The sequence below is a fragment of the Rhincodon typus genome, chromosome 3 (assembly GCF_021869965.1).
Source record: "Rhincodon typus isolate 14 chromosome 3, sRhiTyp1.1, whole genome shotgun sequence".
Taxonomy (NCBI): Eukaryota; Metazoa; Chordata; class Chondrichthyes; order Orectolobiformes; family Rhincodontidae; genus Rhincodon; species Rhincodon typus.
The window spans coordinates 52,329,385-52,346,783 of record NC_063334.1 but is presented as its reverse complement, the minus strand read 5'-3'; positions in this window follow the sequence as shown (position 1 = coordinate 52,346,783).

Sequence of the window (17,399 nt, the reverse complement as noted above, 5' to 3'; positions counted from 1 at the left end):
TTCCTGCTCCTCTGATGCTGCTTGGCCTGCTGTATTCATCCAGCTCTACACCTTGTTATCTCAGATTCTCCAGCATCTCCAGTTCCTACTACCCTTGATTTAATTAACCTGCTTCTTGCGTAACCCAGTTTTTCAGGCTGGTGGCTAAACGCTAAAAACTGATTTATAAGCTCTGTCGCAACTACTTTATCAATGATGAAAGGTGTCAATTAGAAACAATACTATTTCAGAGAATTTTAAGCTTCACAAATGTGCATTTAAAGACTTTATCTGTGCAGCACATTATAATACAATCATAGCAAATTTTAGAGGCATTTGAGCAAAAGATCATTCATGTTAGTCCCTAATATGTTATTTTTTGCCCAAACAAAGAAACAGCTGGAAATGTGGGTAACAAATTTCTTATTGTTGAAGATCCACACATGATTTGCCTGGGAAAACAGATGTTCCAAACAATGACGCTTGTTCTGAAATGTTGTGGGACAAACACAAATAGCAAATTTAATATCATTCCAACCCCAAAAGGAACACAAGGATGCTTGTGGCTTACAAGGATGAAAATTCCTTAGAATTACTAACCACACAGACAGAAAGAAAAATAAAGCAATAAGCGCAACAGCATTAAAAAATATATTGAAAATGATTCCTTGGACGACAAATCATATTTTTTTAAACAGTCAGCCACATTAGCTATTCATTTGACTAAAATGTGTAACTTAAACTTTAACCAGAAACAATGGTCCTTCAAGACAAATTTAAATGGGCTTACACTTGCAGCCTCATTTGCCTCTGAATAGCTGACTTTATCAGCGTTGAGAGAAATTAAGATAAGAGCTTTGTCACCATGTCATTATGCTAGGTTTATTACAGATAAATGCTTAGGTGGAGAACTTAAGAAAATCACTTTACATTTATTGAAATTAAACTCCATCTGCTACTCCTTAGCCCATTGGCCCATCTGATCTAGATCCCGTTGTACTCTAAGGTAACCTTCTTCACTGTCCGCTACACCTCCAATTTTAGTGTCATCTGCAAACTTACTAACCATTCCTCCTATACTCACATCAAAATCATTTATATAAATGACAAGAAGCAGTGGACCCAGCACCGATCTTTGTGGCACACTGTTGGTCACAGGCCTCCAGTGCAAAAAACAACCCTCTACCACCACATTCTGTCTCCTACCTTCAAGACAATTTTGTATCCAAATGGCTACATTCTCTAGATTCCATGTGATCTAACCTTAGTAACCAGTCTACCATACGGATCCTTGTCAGACTCCTTGCTGAAATCCATACTAGTCCATGTCTACCGCTCTGCTTTTATTACTCTTCTATGCCACTTCTTCAAAAAACTCAAACAAGTTAGTGAGACACAATTTCTCACGCACAAAGCCATGTTGACTACCCCTACTCAGTCCTTGCCCTTTCAAATACATGTAAATCTTGTCCATCAGAATCCCCTCCAACAACGTACCCACCACTGATGTCAGTCTCACCGGTCTATAGTTACCTGGCTTTACCTTACCAACTTGCTTACATAGGGGCACCACAATAGCCAACCTCCAGTCTTCTGGCACCTCACCTGTGGCTATGGATGATACAAATATCTCAGCAAGGTGCCCAACGATCATTTCTCTAGCTCCCCACAAAGTTCTGGGATATATCTGATCAGATCCAGGGGACTGATCCACCTTTATGCATTTTAAGACATCCAGCACCTCCTCCTCTGTAGTACGAACACTTTAAAGTTATCACTATTTATTTCTCCAAGTTCTCTAGCTTCCATATCTTTCTCCACAGTAAATACTGATGCAAGATACTTGTTTTGTTTCTCATCCATTTCTTGCGGCTCCACACACAGTCAGCCTTGTTGATCTTTAAGGAGCCCTGTTCTCTCCCTAGTTACTCTTTTGATCTTAATATATTTGAAGAATCTCTTTGGATTCTCCTTAAATCCGTCTCATGTCCCCTTTTTGCTCTCCTGATTTCCCTCTTAGGTCCATCATTACAACCCTATCATTCTTAAAGATATCTGAAATCTCCTTACATATTTGCTTCTCGATTTCTGCTGACTATTAGGGCCCTGTAGCACAATCTCAATAAGGTGATCACCCCTTTCTTATATTTCAGTTCCATCCAAATAACTTCACTGGATGCACTCCCAGGAATATCTTCCCTAAGTACAGCTGTAAAGTTATCCCTAACCAAAAACACCACTCCCTCTCCTCTTTTACCCCTCCTTCTATCCTTCCTATAGCATCTATACTTTGGAACATTGAACTGCCAGCTCTGCCCTTACTTGAGCCACTTTCGGAAATGAGATCCCAGTCCTATGTTCCCAACCATGCCCTAAGGTCATCTGTCTTACCTGTAAGGCCTCTTACATTGAAATAGGTGCAGTTTAATTTATCAGTCTTACCTCATCCTCTGCCTTGACTAATTGACTTGCTCCTCTTCTCAACTGTACCAGCCTTGGACTTATCTCTTTTCTCACCATCTCTTTGCCCACCCCCACCCCCCAACTAATTGTAGCACTAGCAAATCTCCCCCACCAGGACATTGGTCCCCTTCCAATTCGGGTGCAACGTGTCCTTCTTATATATGCCAATTTCAACTCCAATCCAGAATTCCAATGATCCAAAAATACAAACCCCTGACACCTGCACCAGCTCCTTAGCCACACATTCATGTGCTCTATCCCACTATTCCTACTCTCATTAGCACGTGGCATCAGGAGTAATTCAGATATTACTATCCTCAAGGACCTTCTTTTTAAGCTCCTTTGATTTTGATTCTTGAGTTTTATTTTATCAGCATGTGTACCAAAATACAGTGAAAAGCTGTGTTTAGAAGCGGTAGAAGCAGATCACAGCAAGCAAAGAATGGACAGATCAAAAAGACTTAGAGGCATACCAGTTACATTCCAGGTTACATTATTTGAGTCCATTCAACAGTCTGATAATGGCTAGAAAGAAGCTGTTCCTAAACCTGCTCGCGTGTGTGTTCAGGCTTCTGTATCTTCTGCCTGACAGAAGAGGTTGTAGGAGGTCATTACCAGGGTGCGATGGGTCTTTGAGGATGTTGGCTGCCTTATATTCTCTCTTCAGAGCCTCGTGCTTTTCTCTTTCTGTGTTATTGATACCAACATGTACAATGATCTCCTGCCAGTGACTCTTCCCTTTGAGGACATTCTGCATCCTCTGTGAGACATCTTTGACCCTGGCACTAGGGGGGCAACACATCATTCTGATGTTTTGCTGTCAACTCCAGAATCATCTGTTTGTGCCCCCTGACTAGAGAGTCCCGAATCACAATCAATCGCTTGGAACCCTCACACGTCCTTCATTATAGTAGAGCCACATGAATTTCATCAAAATTGATGTCTGGGCTGGGAATCCTAAAAAACAATAGGGCAGGAACAAAAGGATTAAAAAGGAGGAAAAAAATTGATTTTTGGACAAAGCTAGAATTCGGCAACATAATGGAGACACATGACAACGGTTGCAACATTAGGTGTAATATGAACAGACAAAGGTGCTATGAGTGCGTTGAGATTCAAAGGCCAAGTAACATTTGTAGGAGTGAGCAAAAATCCCTGTTATTTAGAATACTGGACCAAAACCCTTGAATTTTTAAACAAAAAAAGGCAGCTAGGCAATGTCTGGAACACACAAACAATCAGAAATCTATTCACATCTGATCGAAAGACATTTATACCTCCTGCAAAGGGCAGGATGCCAATTCACCTCCAGAACAGCAACAGTAATACTATTGCTAAAGCCAGGATAAGAGACCTGCAAGTTAGTGTAATTGCAGGCCCCAATCTCACCTGAGCTCATGAAAAAGTAAAGAGAGAGAAGGTGAGAAGAAAGAAGAACGATCCGCCTCAACAGCTATTCCCCTGCAGCTACCAACAGGAGACAGACTCCAGAGAGCTACCCCACTGAGAAAGACTCCTACAGCCATCTCCAACCACTGGTGACTAACCACAACCTGCAGATCGAACAACCAACAACCTCCAAGAACCTCCGACATATCAACAGCACAAGGTGTCAGACACATTGTGAGGTGAAAACCCTATCACAAAACCCGCCAAAAGTAAGAAAACCAAAGTACTCACCCGATACACCCACAACATGTCTTACCGCATCAACGGACTCAACACAGACTGAAGGCCTACACCGTTTGAAGTCTTCAAGCAAAGCACTAGCGAGGGCAAGCAGGAACGGCCAGCTGTAACTAAAAATGCATTTATCCCCAGTGGTGAGCTTATTTTCCTCAAGACCCAAAGTATCCAACCTAGCTAGCAGGGAGGGAAAGGTGGGTTGGTGACAATGCACCCCAGGGCCAGGAAGTCTGATCAAAGCCTTTGTGTTTAAACTATTCTTTAGTTTGTAACAGTAATTGGCCTGTATTAATAGTTAATAACTGATAGTGTCAGTTTCATTGTTTTGCATTTTATTTATCTCTGGTAATTTATTCACCTCTGTATTATTTCCCTATTTATTACTTTTGCCTTTTTTATTTCTAGTTTGTATTTAATAAACGCAGAGATTCTTTGCCCCAAAACACCTGCCTCCTGATTTATTACTCCACCTTCACTAACCTAAGTCCAGTGTCAGAACCAGGGACGTGGTGGGTGATGCAGGCTGCCTGAGAGTTCCGGCAGGATTATCGATCGCGCAGACCAAACTCCCTACAGAATGGCAAGCACGAAGGGACACCGGCAGAGTGACCGTGGTGTTGTGGAGGGTGTTAGGAGGCAAAGTCTCAGATGGCTGACAGGATTTCTTCCTACATCTTTAAAAAGGTGACTATCTCAAAGAAATGGGGCCTAGAAACATAGAAACAGACGTTACTGTCCCTAGTGTTTAGGCACAGCCAGGGGGATGAAGGGCCACCTGGGGTAGGGTATACGAACTCAAGCTGTAAGAAGTAGGAAGGAGTGGTACCCAGGGGGAGGGAGCCCCCTCAATAAGAAACGCAACTGCTTTGGGTGCGGAAAGAGCGGGCACTGGTGGAAGGATTGCCCCAACGCATGGAGGAAGGGTGAGGGGAGAGATCGTCCCGTGCCTGTCCAGGAACCAGGTCCAGTAGCATAGGGTTCCCCTAACTTCTTTGAGGAGTTTTTAACAGTATTCCAGGCCAAACTCACAGGGTCAGGGACGGCAGCTACTGCAAGAGCCCCCACAACCCCACACCAGAACCCCAGCCTTTGATTAGAGCTGGAAGGGTTCAAGATGAACCCAAAGGAGGCACTCTTGGGCCAGCAGGAAGGGAAATCCCTGGGTCTGATTGTTTAGGTGGGGGAAAGAGGAAAAGCTATACTCCTCGCTGAGGGTAAGAACCAGGCTGGCACACTGGCCAAGGAAGGAACCCAAACAGTTACCTGTTGGGACCTGAGGGGCTCAGGCCTGACAGCAGCAACCAGGGATAGAAGGGGAGCGAAGTGGGGTATAAGGGTAGCACTGGCCCCAGATCTAAAGACAATCCAGGCACAAGATCCCATCCTCCAGCCTCTTTTGAGGACACTGGCTGGGGAAAGAAGGTGGAGCGCCCTCACAACACAATGAGACAGTCAGGAGGTGTGAATTGCAGGAAGGGGGCAGGCCCTGGATGGTGGGAAGCCCCCAGGGGAAGCCCTAGTCCCACAGGCCTCTGGGCCAGGGCAGGTTAACCTGCCCACAGTTTGGGACTCCGGAAGTTCCCTGGAGTCTCCAGGGGAAGTCACACTTCCACAGGTCACAGATCAGGCAGCAGCCCTGAAATGGGGAGAGCCCCCAGAGAAGGCCACAGGCCAGGCAGCACTCACAGACAGTTAGGAAGTCCCAGGGGAGGACACTGGCTGGGGAAAGAAGGTGGAGCACCCTCACAAAATAATGAGACAGTCAGGGGGTGTGAATTGCAGGAAGGGGGCAGGCCCTGGATGGTGGGAAGCCCCGAGGGGAAGCTTAGGGTTTGTTTCACTTAGGGTTTGTTGGGCTAAGATTTGAGTAATTTTTTGCATATTGGGCTGTTTCAATATGGAGCTGAGCCTGAGTACTGCTGAAGGGCAAGGTTGTGTTTGTGTTCAGGACCATCAAATGGACAATGTTTTCGCTGCTGGGTTGCCCTAACAGGGGGAGATTGGGTAGACGCCAGTGGTAAAGGGGGTCATTTCGCTGGATGGGTGTCCTGCCGCCCCCAGCCAGGGTACGGTTTGGCACTATGAGGGGGAATGAGGTCACTGGGCCTCCCTTACACTAAAGTTTAAAATGAAGACTCACTTAACAGAATGATGCCCACAGAAGACAGAGTGACTGCTGGAAATGTTACAAAAGGTTCCACAAGCTAGAATTTGGGGAATATAAATCAAACCGACACATACATGCCAAACATATTTGGGGGCACTAACCCAAACGGGGAATCAATTGGAGGGTACAGTATTGACCCACAGACCCGACTCTAGAGAGATTGTACTACTGGCCGGAGGTGTGTGTCCGTGAAAATTGTGTTCCTGGAGGGGTCTTTTAATGAGGATGTATTTTGTTTATCCTATGTAAAGACAAACATGCATAAAATGTATTTAAGGTTTGAATCTGATGTCCTATATGTACGCTGCACCAGTATATTTTGATGAGTTTCTCTAATCCTGCCTTGTGTTTTCCTTTCAGGGGGCCATGCACTGTCTTGGAGGGAGAAAATGAGTGTGTGTGGGGTTAGGTAATCTGGGAAGTTGGCTTTTGGGTCTCAATGATTTTTGCTTACCCGAAGTGATACTCTAGGATGTACAGTATCAAAGGGGGATATGTAGGAGTGAGCAAAAATCCCTGTCATTTAGAATATTGGACCAAAATCCCTGCATTTTATCAGAACATTTAAAACAATAAAAAGGTAGCTGGGCTATGCTCTGGAATACAAAATCACAGGGATGGCTGTCTGGAACCATGGTTCAGTTAGAAATCCTATTCATGCTTCAGCCCTAAAGGAACAATGGACCAGACCTAAGGCAACAACTTCATACATCTTGGAGATAGTGGGAACTGCCGATGCTGGAGTCTGAGATAACAAGGTGGATGAACACAGCAGGCCAGGCAGCATCAGAGGAGCAGGAAAGCTGACATTTCGGGCCTGGACCCTTCTTCAGAAATGGGGGAGGGGAAGGGGGCTCCGAAATAAATAGAGAGAGGGGGAGGCAATGATAGAAGGTGGATAGTGGAGCAGGTAGGTGGAGAGAAGACGGACAGGTCAAGGAGGCGGGGATGAAGCCAGTAAACATGAGTGTAGGTCGGGAGTTGGGATGGGGGTTGGTCAGTGAGGAGGGAGGGGCAGGTAGGTGGGAGGAAAGACAGACAGGTCAAGGAGGCCGGGACAAGAGGTGGGGTGTTGGTCTTGGGATGAGGTCGGGGTGGGGAGATTTTGAAGCTTGTAAAGTCCACATTGAGACCATTTGGTTGTAGGGTTCCCAGGCAGAATATGAGGTGCTATTCCTTCAGTTTTCTGGTGGCATCGTTGTGGCACTGGAGGAGGCCCAGGATGGACATACCTATGCTCAGTTCGTGACAACGACAACACCTCCCAGTCACGAACCACTTCAACTCCCCCTCCTACTCCTTGGACGATATGTGCATTCTGGGCCTCCTCTGGGCCATAACAATGTCACCCGAAAACTGGAGGAACAGCACCTCATATTCCGCCTGGGAACCCTACAACCCAATGGTCTCAATGTGGACTTTACAAGCTTCAAAATCTCCCAACCCCGACCTCATCCCAAGACCAGCAAACCCCTCTCGTCCCCACCTCCTTGAACTGACCGTCTTTTTTCCCACCTATCCGCTCCTCCCACCTCACTGACAAAGCCCCACCCCTACTTCCTACCTACCAGGCTCATCCCTGCCTCCTTGACCTGTCCGTCTTCCCTCCCACCTACCCACTTCTCCCTCCTCACTGACCAGCCTCCATTCCAACTCCCTACCTATACTTACCTTTACTGACTCCATACATCTTGGACTCTTTAGGGATACCAAGGCATTCAACTTCAATTAATATTCATTCACAGAAAACACCAGATATTCCATGCAATCGAAATACATTTACAATTACTCCATACAATCAAGTAACCTATTCACCTCCGATTGAAAGACATTTACACCTACTGCAAGGATGAGGAAGCCAATTCATCTCCAGAAGAGCAACAGTAATACTATTGCTAAAGCCAGATTTGGTGCCAAGATAAGAGACCCGCAATTTAGTATAATTGCAGGCCCCAATCTCATCTGAGTGAGAGAAAAAGTAAAGAGAGAGAAGGAGAGAAGAAAGAGGAACGATCCGCCTCAAGAGCTATTCCCTGCAGCTACCAACAGGAGACGGACTCCAGAGAGCTACCGCACTGAGAAAGACTCCTACAGCCATCTCCAACCACCGGCGACTGACCTGCAGACCGAACAACCAATGGCCTCCAAGAACCACTGACCTATCAACAGCACAAGGCCTCAGACACATCCTGAGGTGAAAACCCACTCGCAAAACCCACCAAAAGCATGAAAACCAAAGCACTCATCTGATATATCCACAACATGTCTTACCGAACCAGTGGACTCAACACAGACTGAAGGCCTACACCGTTCAAAGTCTTCAGCAAAGCACTAGCGAGGGCAAGCAGGAACGGCCAGCTGTAACTAAAAATGCGTTTATCCCCAGTGGTGAGCTTATTTTCCTCAAGACCCAAAGTATCCAACCTAGCTAGCAGGGAGGGAAAGGTGGGTTGGTGACAATGCAGGGCACCCTCCGAGGGCCAGGAAGTCTGATTAAAGCCTTTGTGTTTAAACTACTCTTTAGTTTGTAATAGTAATTGGCCTGTATTAATAGTTAATAACTGATAGTGTCAGTTTCACTGTTTTGCACTTTATTTATCTCTTGTAATTTATTATTAATATTTATTATTATTTCCCTATTTATTACTTTTGCCTTTTTTGTTTCTTGTGAGATACGCACATTTGTATTTAATAAACACAGAGATTCTTTGCCCCAAAACACCTGCCTCCTGATTTATTACTCCACCTTCACTAACCTAAGTCCAGTGTCAGAACCAGGGACGTGGTGGGTGATGCAGGCTGCCTGAGAGTTCCGGCAGGATTATCGATCGCACAGACCAAAACTCCCTAGACATTGCTTTCACTTATTGATGAATATCTACTTAGGTGTATAATTGGAGCCTATGATGATAGTTATAGCTTGTGTAGTAACCAATATTTCTTAGGCATTCTCCACTGCTAGAAGTCAGTCCAGTCAGTTCTCTAGGATGGTTCTCCAATCACCATATGACCTGCCAAAGCATCTGATGTGGACCACCAAGCTGTTTCTTTAAAATCGAGTTAAGTGCAAGCAGAAGATTTTGAAAGTAGCTGTTTTTCCAATCTTTCTCACATTTTCTGCTGATTGGCTCACGAGAGGGCCAGTCTGTGACTGGGGGAAATAGGGACCTAAATAATTTCAGTGATATAACTCAGCGTTACATCTGGTGCTGAAGCAATGAATCTGGAGGACAGGGACTTGGAGATTTTCAGGCAGACACAGGATGGGGAGATGGAAAATGACAGGCAGGCCACTGAGAATGAAATCAGAGATTAAGAGTGCTGGGGCAGGGTGTGCTTGATTTCCAGTGCACTCCTTGCATCAGAATGCTTTCCTTATTCATAGCAGGAAAATTACTACATTACAGATTGCCAAGTTGGAAATTAGGCTTCATTTAGCTGTGTTACTAATTAGAATTTTCCAGCCCTGAGGCACTGAAAGTACTTGGTCTTTCTGGCACCCCTGCTATGTAACTTCGACAGGAGTCTGCTGCAAGGGAAGGAATTTAGCTGAGGCCTAAGTTTGCGGAAATTCTTGCTCAACATTATGAGGGATGGAACCTCAGTCTGCCCTTTACAAGACCGACAGTGTGAAAAGAATGGGGGTGGCATTCAGAACATCAAAGCTCCTAGGTCAGCTGGTAAAAACACGTTCAGCAGCCAGCCTGTCGGAGCTACCAAACCACTGGATGGTGTAAGTGGGGCCCGCTTGTGGATCAAGACAGGAATATGTCCTGGAATCAGAAAGAAGACACTGAAACAAAACAAATGGAGCACGTGGAGCCATACAAAGAGAGGTGCAAGGGCAGCTGATGGATTTTTTTGAGGGGGTGGAACCCAACACTGCCACTCCTGATAGGCCTACCTTTGACATGACATGCAGTTAACCATGGTTTAAGTTTCTCATCCATGACACCCACAATTGACAAACAAAGCCTGGTCCTCCTTTTGTCAATATTGGTGGGATCTGCAGCAGATGTCTCAGGCAGCCACATTCTGACTATTGCCAGAACTCTGCCAGCCCTATTCCCCACAGATTCTTTCGGGCCAATGTCTCACCAATAGCAGGTTCTGTAGAGCTGACTTTAAATATTTTTCCATACATTCCAGTATAAAGAAACTACTGTCCTCAGCAGGATTAGAAACACATCAGAAGAGACTACACCTGGCTTAATGCCAGAACATCCGCCAGCCCTTGAGTAATTCTTTACTTCTGATGCCAATATCAGCTATATTGAGCTCCTGCTGAATGTACTGATGGCCACGAGCCATGGCACTGACTTTTTCTTTTACTACACACCTGGGTTAATGAATGAATTCCTTCATCAATGTCTTAGATCAGCCAAATATCAGGTTTTAGATGCAGAGGCCTTGTTCTGTGTGCCTGTGTCTGTGTCTGATTAACTCTCATTAATAGTGCAAATATGATTTAATCATTAGAAGTGGCCTTATGAGAAGCAGTGAGAGATGAAAACTGGACAGTAATCAATCCCTCTGTGTGGTCTCTTTTGCAATGCTATCCTCCATTTCGTGTGAGTTACTGAAACCTGTCATTGTAGATGTTGGCTTTAATATTTGCAGGGAGCATTCAGGGGAAGGCCAAAAATGGCTGAAGAATCCACCAAGTTTGGGGCTGAGAACTACCTGGGTTTGATGGCAAAACCTCATTGACATTTTTTGTGATCCACTTCTTGCCGGACAGCTCGCCTTATTAACAGTCTGCCCAATGGCCAAGCAGGAAAACCAATGGCTGGAGAAGACAGCTGGGGACCCTGTGGTCATTCCTTGCCAGGTTGAAGGGGTAGTTGGCTATCAAGGTTCAAAGAAAAATAAGAGAACATTTGGTTTAGGAAGGGAATTCAGCTTTTACAGCAGGGGAAATTGGTTATGACTAGTGTAGGCTCCCTTGAGAGACTGGATGAGAACTTTAATTTCTTCTGGTCCACAAGGAGTGCTAGATAAGGCTGTGGCCTTGTGGAATTTTGAACTCCTGCCTTCCTTTCCTGACCCCTGAGAAACTCACAGAGCAGCAGAGAATTTTAATTAGGGCTCCTAACTGCATAGTGGGAATAATGTTTAAGTATGTTAATGAATTGTCCTGTCTCTTTGTACCATAAAAAGAGGCAAAGGGCACAGGCACAGCCTGTTGAGGATGCAAACTTAGATTAAGCTTAACTTTCCTACAGCTCCCCACTCCTTGACTCAATTCAACATATCATGTGTGTTAATTTTGGGAGAAGAGTAGTTTGAATATTTGGACAAGCATTAGCTAATCAAAGTAAGTCACTGGGGACTTACAATGTGTGTAACATATCAGTACAACATGGCTGAATGTCTTGATTAATTCACCAGCTGGATATTTTACAGCTTCGAGCACAATAAACTATTAGCCAAAATGAATGCAAATGGAATTGAAACAAGTATGTGACCCAGGTTATTAATTGGTTGAGAGGTAAGCATCAGTGTAAGTATAAAGTGAATACTCACTAATCTCTAGAGGTGTCAAATGGTGTTCTCCAGGAGTCTGTATTTTCACTCAAACTAATAATGCTTTAGATTAAATAAGAGTCACATCTATAAATTTGCAGATGACACCAAGTTTGGTACCACAGTAAGTTGTATGGACGGGAGCAAGAATTCACAAAGGCATATGCATAGAAAAATGTCCTCATCTGGCAATTGGCGATTTACAAGTACAATGTAAATTCAATAGGACGTTGAGTAGTGTTGTAGAACAGAGAGACCTATGGGTTCAGGTAGGTAATTCTTTCAAGTTTTCATCACATTTGGACAAGGTGGTTAAGGAGCCATTTAGCACGCTTGCCTTCATTGCTCAGACCTTTGAGTATAGGAATTGGGAAGTCATGTTGAGGTTGTATTGGACATTGGTGAGCTCTCTTCTGGAGTATTGTGTCCAGTTCTGGTCACCCTTCTTAGAAGGATATTTTTAAGCTGGAGAGAGTTAAGAAGAGACACACCAGGAAGTTGCCAGGAATGGAGGGTTTGAGTTATAAGGAAAGGTTGGATAGGCTGGGACTTTTTTCACTGGGGGGTAGGAGGTTGACGGGTGACTTTATAGAGGTTTATAAAATCATGAGGATTACGGATAAGATGAATGGCCGGTGCATTTTCCCTAGAGTAAGGTATTTGAAGACTGGGGAGAATATTTTTAAGGTGAGAGGAGGAAGATTTAAAAAAGACATGGGGGCAATTTTTTTTACATGGAGTGGTTTATGTGTGGAATGAATTTTCAGAGAAAGTGGTGGATGTGGGTACAGTTAGAACATTTAAAAGACATTTGAATAAGTACGTGAGTAAGAAGTGTTTGGCGGAATATGGGCCAAACACAGGCAGGTGGGATGATTTAGTTTGGGATTATGGTTGGCATGCACTGGTTGGACTCTGTGCTGTATGACTGTATGTAATGAAGTGTGAGACTGTCACTTTTGATTCAAGCAAGTCAAATGAAATAGTTTCTTAGTGGTGACTTGCCAGGAACTGTGGATGAGCAAAGGAATTTGAGAGTCCAAACTACAAAACATTAGCGCACAGAATCACAAAGCAATCAAAAAGACTAGTGGAATATTGGGATTTATCACAAAGACCTCAAAATTCAAAACTGCAATTCTTCAATCACATCACCTTGATCAGATGTAAAGTGGAGCACTGGATTTATTTTGGGGAGCACAAGGTGTTTAAACTGATCAAGGATTCTATAGAAAATTAAAGAACAAGTGACCTTTTATTTAAAATTAGAACTGAGCCATTTGGATTAATGTCTAGAAACAAAATTTCTATAAATTCAGACATTATTTCCCTAAAGACTTGTGGTTGCAGCTTAAACATGAAGTTTCAGTCACAGTACATGACCTTTTCATTGCATTTATGGATATATTTCTTATTTTGCATTTATTTTAGAGTGCATTGAAATTCAAGATTGAATGGAAAAGGAATGACCCACAGAGTGGGAGATGTTGTCTATTGGACTTTAGCAAGCGCTTCGACAATATTCTGCATGGTAGATTGGTTAGTAAAGTTAGATCACACGGGATCCAGGGAGAGCTAGCCAATCAATACAAAATTGGCTTGACAGTAGGAGGCAGGGTGTGGTGGTAGATGGTTGTTTTTCAGAGTGGAGGCCCGTTTTCAATGGTGTTACACAAGAATTGATGCGGGACCCCTGTTGTTTGTCATTTATGTAAATGATTTTAATGAGAATATAGGAAGCACGTTTAATAAGTTTGTGGATGACACCTAAATTGATGGTATGGTAGACAATGAAGAACGTTATCTAAGACTTCAACGGAATCTTGATCAGTTGGGCAAATGGGTCGAGGAGTGGCAGATGCAGTTTAATTTAGATAAATGGGAGGCATTGCATGTTGGTAAGGCAAACCAGGACAGGACTTACACAGTTAATGGTAGGGCCCTGAGGAGTGTTGTTGGACAGAGAGACTTAGGGATTCAGGTACATAGTTCCTTGAAAATGGCATCACAGGTAGACAGGGTGGTGAAGAAGGCATGCTTGCCTTTCTTGCTCAGAGTATTGAGTATAAGATTAGGGACCTCATGTTGTGGCTGTCCAGGACATTGATGAGTACTTTTGGAGTACTGCATACAGTTCTGGTTGCCCTGCTGCAGGAAGGTTATTATTAAATTGGAAAGGGTGCTGAAATGATTTACAAGAATATCACTGGGACTGAAGGGTTTGAGTTATAAGGAGAAGCTGGATAGGCTGGGACCTTTTTTGCCCTGGAGTGTAGATGGGACTTTATACAGGTTTATAAAATTATGAGTGACATAGAAAAGATGACTAGCAAAGGTCTTTTCCCTAAGGCAGGGGAATACAAAATAAAAGGGCATAGGTTTAAGCTGAGGGGGGAAAGATTTAAAAGGGACCTGAGGGGCAACTTTTTACACCGAGGGTGCTGTGTATATGGAATGAACTGCCAGAGGAAGTGGTAAATGCAGGTACAGTTACAACATTTAAAAGACTTTTAGACAGGTACATGAGTAGGAAAGGTTTACAGGGATATGGGCCAAAAGCAGGCAAGTGGGACTAGTTTAGTTTGGGAAATATTGGCTGTATGGACGAGTCCGTCCAAAGGGTCTGTTTCCATGCTGTATGACTCTATCACTTTATGTATCAAAGCAATGCATGGAGCATTATTCGGTTTCTAGTTCAGGCCTCAAAATGGTGTCTAATTTCTATTAGATGCTGCTTGTTAAGGAAATGTCAGGAAGTGACATACTCCTATGAAAATAAAATACTTATGTGCTCATGGCTGTCACAATTCCTTTTCACCAAAGAAACAAAAATGCAGTCTTCAAAATTTACTTTAGTCTAATTTTAGTGTGTAAAAATGTAACTATTAGTTTGCTATCCATGATTAGCTTTTAAAGAGGGTGGTATTAAGTTCTATGTGCCACTTCTTAGCTATTTGAAAATACAAGTTTGATCTTTAACGCCATGTATTAGAAAATAACAATTCAAGGTGAAACTGCTAAAAGAAAGAGTTTCAGTTTTGGCTTTTGTTATAAATCAGTATAATCCAAGTCATGGGAGAGTGACATCGAAATTGTTTTTCTTTCCAAGTCTTGGACTAGTCTCCTCCAGCACAATTCAATGTTTGTTATATAAGTGGAGAATGAGGGCTGTATTTTTCTTCTTTGGGTTCAGAAGTAGCAAAGCAGCATTGTCGTCCAACCCTCTAACTTGGAGCTGGATACATTAGGGATCAGTTAAGTTTCTGGAGGGATGACCTGTGACAGATGTGGTGACCTTTACTTTGTCCTTCCCATTAATGTTCTTATATTAAATGTGCAAGCCAAATAAATTATTTACTCTTTGTTGCTTGTGATTTATCACCCCATTATATTTGGCAAGCTCTGGTAATTCATATCTTGAACTAGCAACATTGTTTGGATTGTCAGCATTTTAATGAACTCTTACAACATAAGATAGTATTATTTATCAAATATTTTTATGTCAATTGTGCTGTATTTTACAGTAGGTAAACATATACAAATTATACAATTTAAGAGAGATCCAGGAAGGAATTTCTTCTCTCAGAGGGTATCAGGCTGGGTCATTAAAGATAGTCGAGGCTGAGATGGACAAATTTTTAATGAGTAAGGGAATCAAGAGTTATAGGGAAAAGGCAAGATAGTAGAGTTGAGGATTATCAGCTCAGCCACGATCACATTGAATGGTGGACTAGTCTCGATGGAATGAATGGCCTAATTGTGCTCCACATCTTAGGTCTGATGTTCTAAGTGTCACTATCTGCATAAGCTTGAGCTCTGGGTTTTGGAATTTGAGTGGGTGCTTGTGTCATTCTAATGGCATCCATGAGGCAGAGGACTATGTGGATAGCACATATAGGAAGGTGATCACACTGCTGATTAGAAGTGTACGAGCAGAGAGGAAATGTGTGACAACTAGGCAGTCTAAGAAAGCCAGGCAGATAGTGCAGGTGTCCACTGAGCCTTAGGAGAGTGCAGCCAGAGAAAAGTCCATGACAATAAGGCTACCTCAGCTGTACAAGTTTCGGGGTGGAGAGGAAAAAACAATGGAAAGGCTGTAATGATAAGGGATTCCATAGTTAGGGGATCAGACAGGAGTTTCTTTGGCAGTAAATGTGACTCCACGATGATGTGTAGCTTCCCTGGTGCCAGGATCCAGTATGTCATGGCGCAGCTGCAGGACATGCTTTTGGGGGAAGTTGTGGTTCACAATTGGTACCAGAGACATAAGTAGGAACAGGGATGAGGCCCTGAATGCAGATTTCAAGGAGGAGGGGGCAGAAGTTAGGAAGGAAACTAATAGTAGGACCTCGAGAGCAGTAGTCTCAAGAATACTCCAAATGCAATGTGCTAGTGAGCATAAGAATAAGCATTTGGACCAGTTCTGGGGCTGGTAGGACATGTGAGAGCTGGCTGGATTATATCTGAACAGGACTGGGACTCATATGGAAACACATCACTCTATTAGGGCAGGCAATGGCCTAATGGTATCATCGCTAGACTATTAATCCAGAAACACAGCTGATGTTCTGGGGATTCGGGTTTGAATCCCACCATGGCAGAATTTGAATTTTAAGAAGTCTGGAATTAAGAATCTACTGATCACCATGAAATCATTGCCAATTGTCGGAAAAATCCATCTGGTTCACCAATGCCCTTCAGGGAAGGAAATCTTCCACCCTTACCTGGTCTGGCCAACATATGACTCCAGACCCACAGCAATGTGGTTGACTCTCAACTGCCCTCTGAAATGGTCTAGCAAGCCACTCAGATGTACCAATCACTACAAAGACTCAAAGAAATGAAACTGGATGGATCACCTGGCATCGACCTAGGCACCAGAAAAGACAATGGCAGAAACAGCACTGTCTACCCTGCAAAGTCCTCCTCACTAACATCTAGGGGTTAGTACCAAAATTGGGAGAGCTGTCTCACAGACTAGTTAAGCAACAGCCTGACATAGTCATACTCACAGAATCATACCTTACAGACAATGTTCCAGACATTACCATCACTGGATATGTCCTGTCCCAGCAGCAGGACAGACCCAGCAGAGGTGGTGGCACAGTGGTATACAGTTGGAAGGGTGTTGCTCTAGGAGTCCTCAACATTTACTCTGGACTCCATCAAGGTTAAACATGTGCAAGGAAACCTCCTGCTGATTACCACATACCATCCTCCCTCAGCTGATGAATCAGTACTCCTCCATGTTGAACAACACTTGGAAGAAGCACAGAAGCTGGCAAGGGCAGAAAATGTGCTCTGGGTGGGGGATTTAAATGTCCACCACCAAGAGTGGCTTGGCAGCAGTACTACTGATCGAGCTGGTCGGGTCCTAAAGGACATAGCTGCTAGACTGGGTCTGCGGCAGGTGGTGAGAGAACCAACACGAGGGAAAAACATACTTGACCTCATCCTTACTAATCTGCCAGCTGCAGTTGCATCTGTCCATGACAGTGTTGGTAAGAGTGACCATGCACAGTCCTGGTGGAGACGAAGTCCCGCCTTCACATTGAGAACAACTTCCGTCATGTTGTGT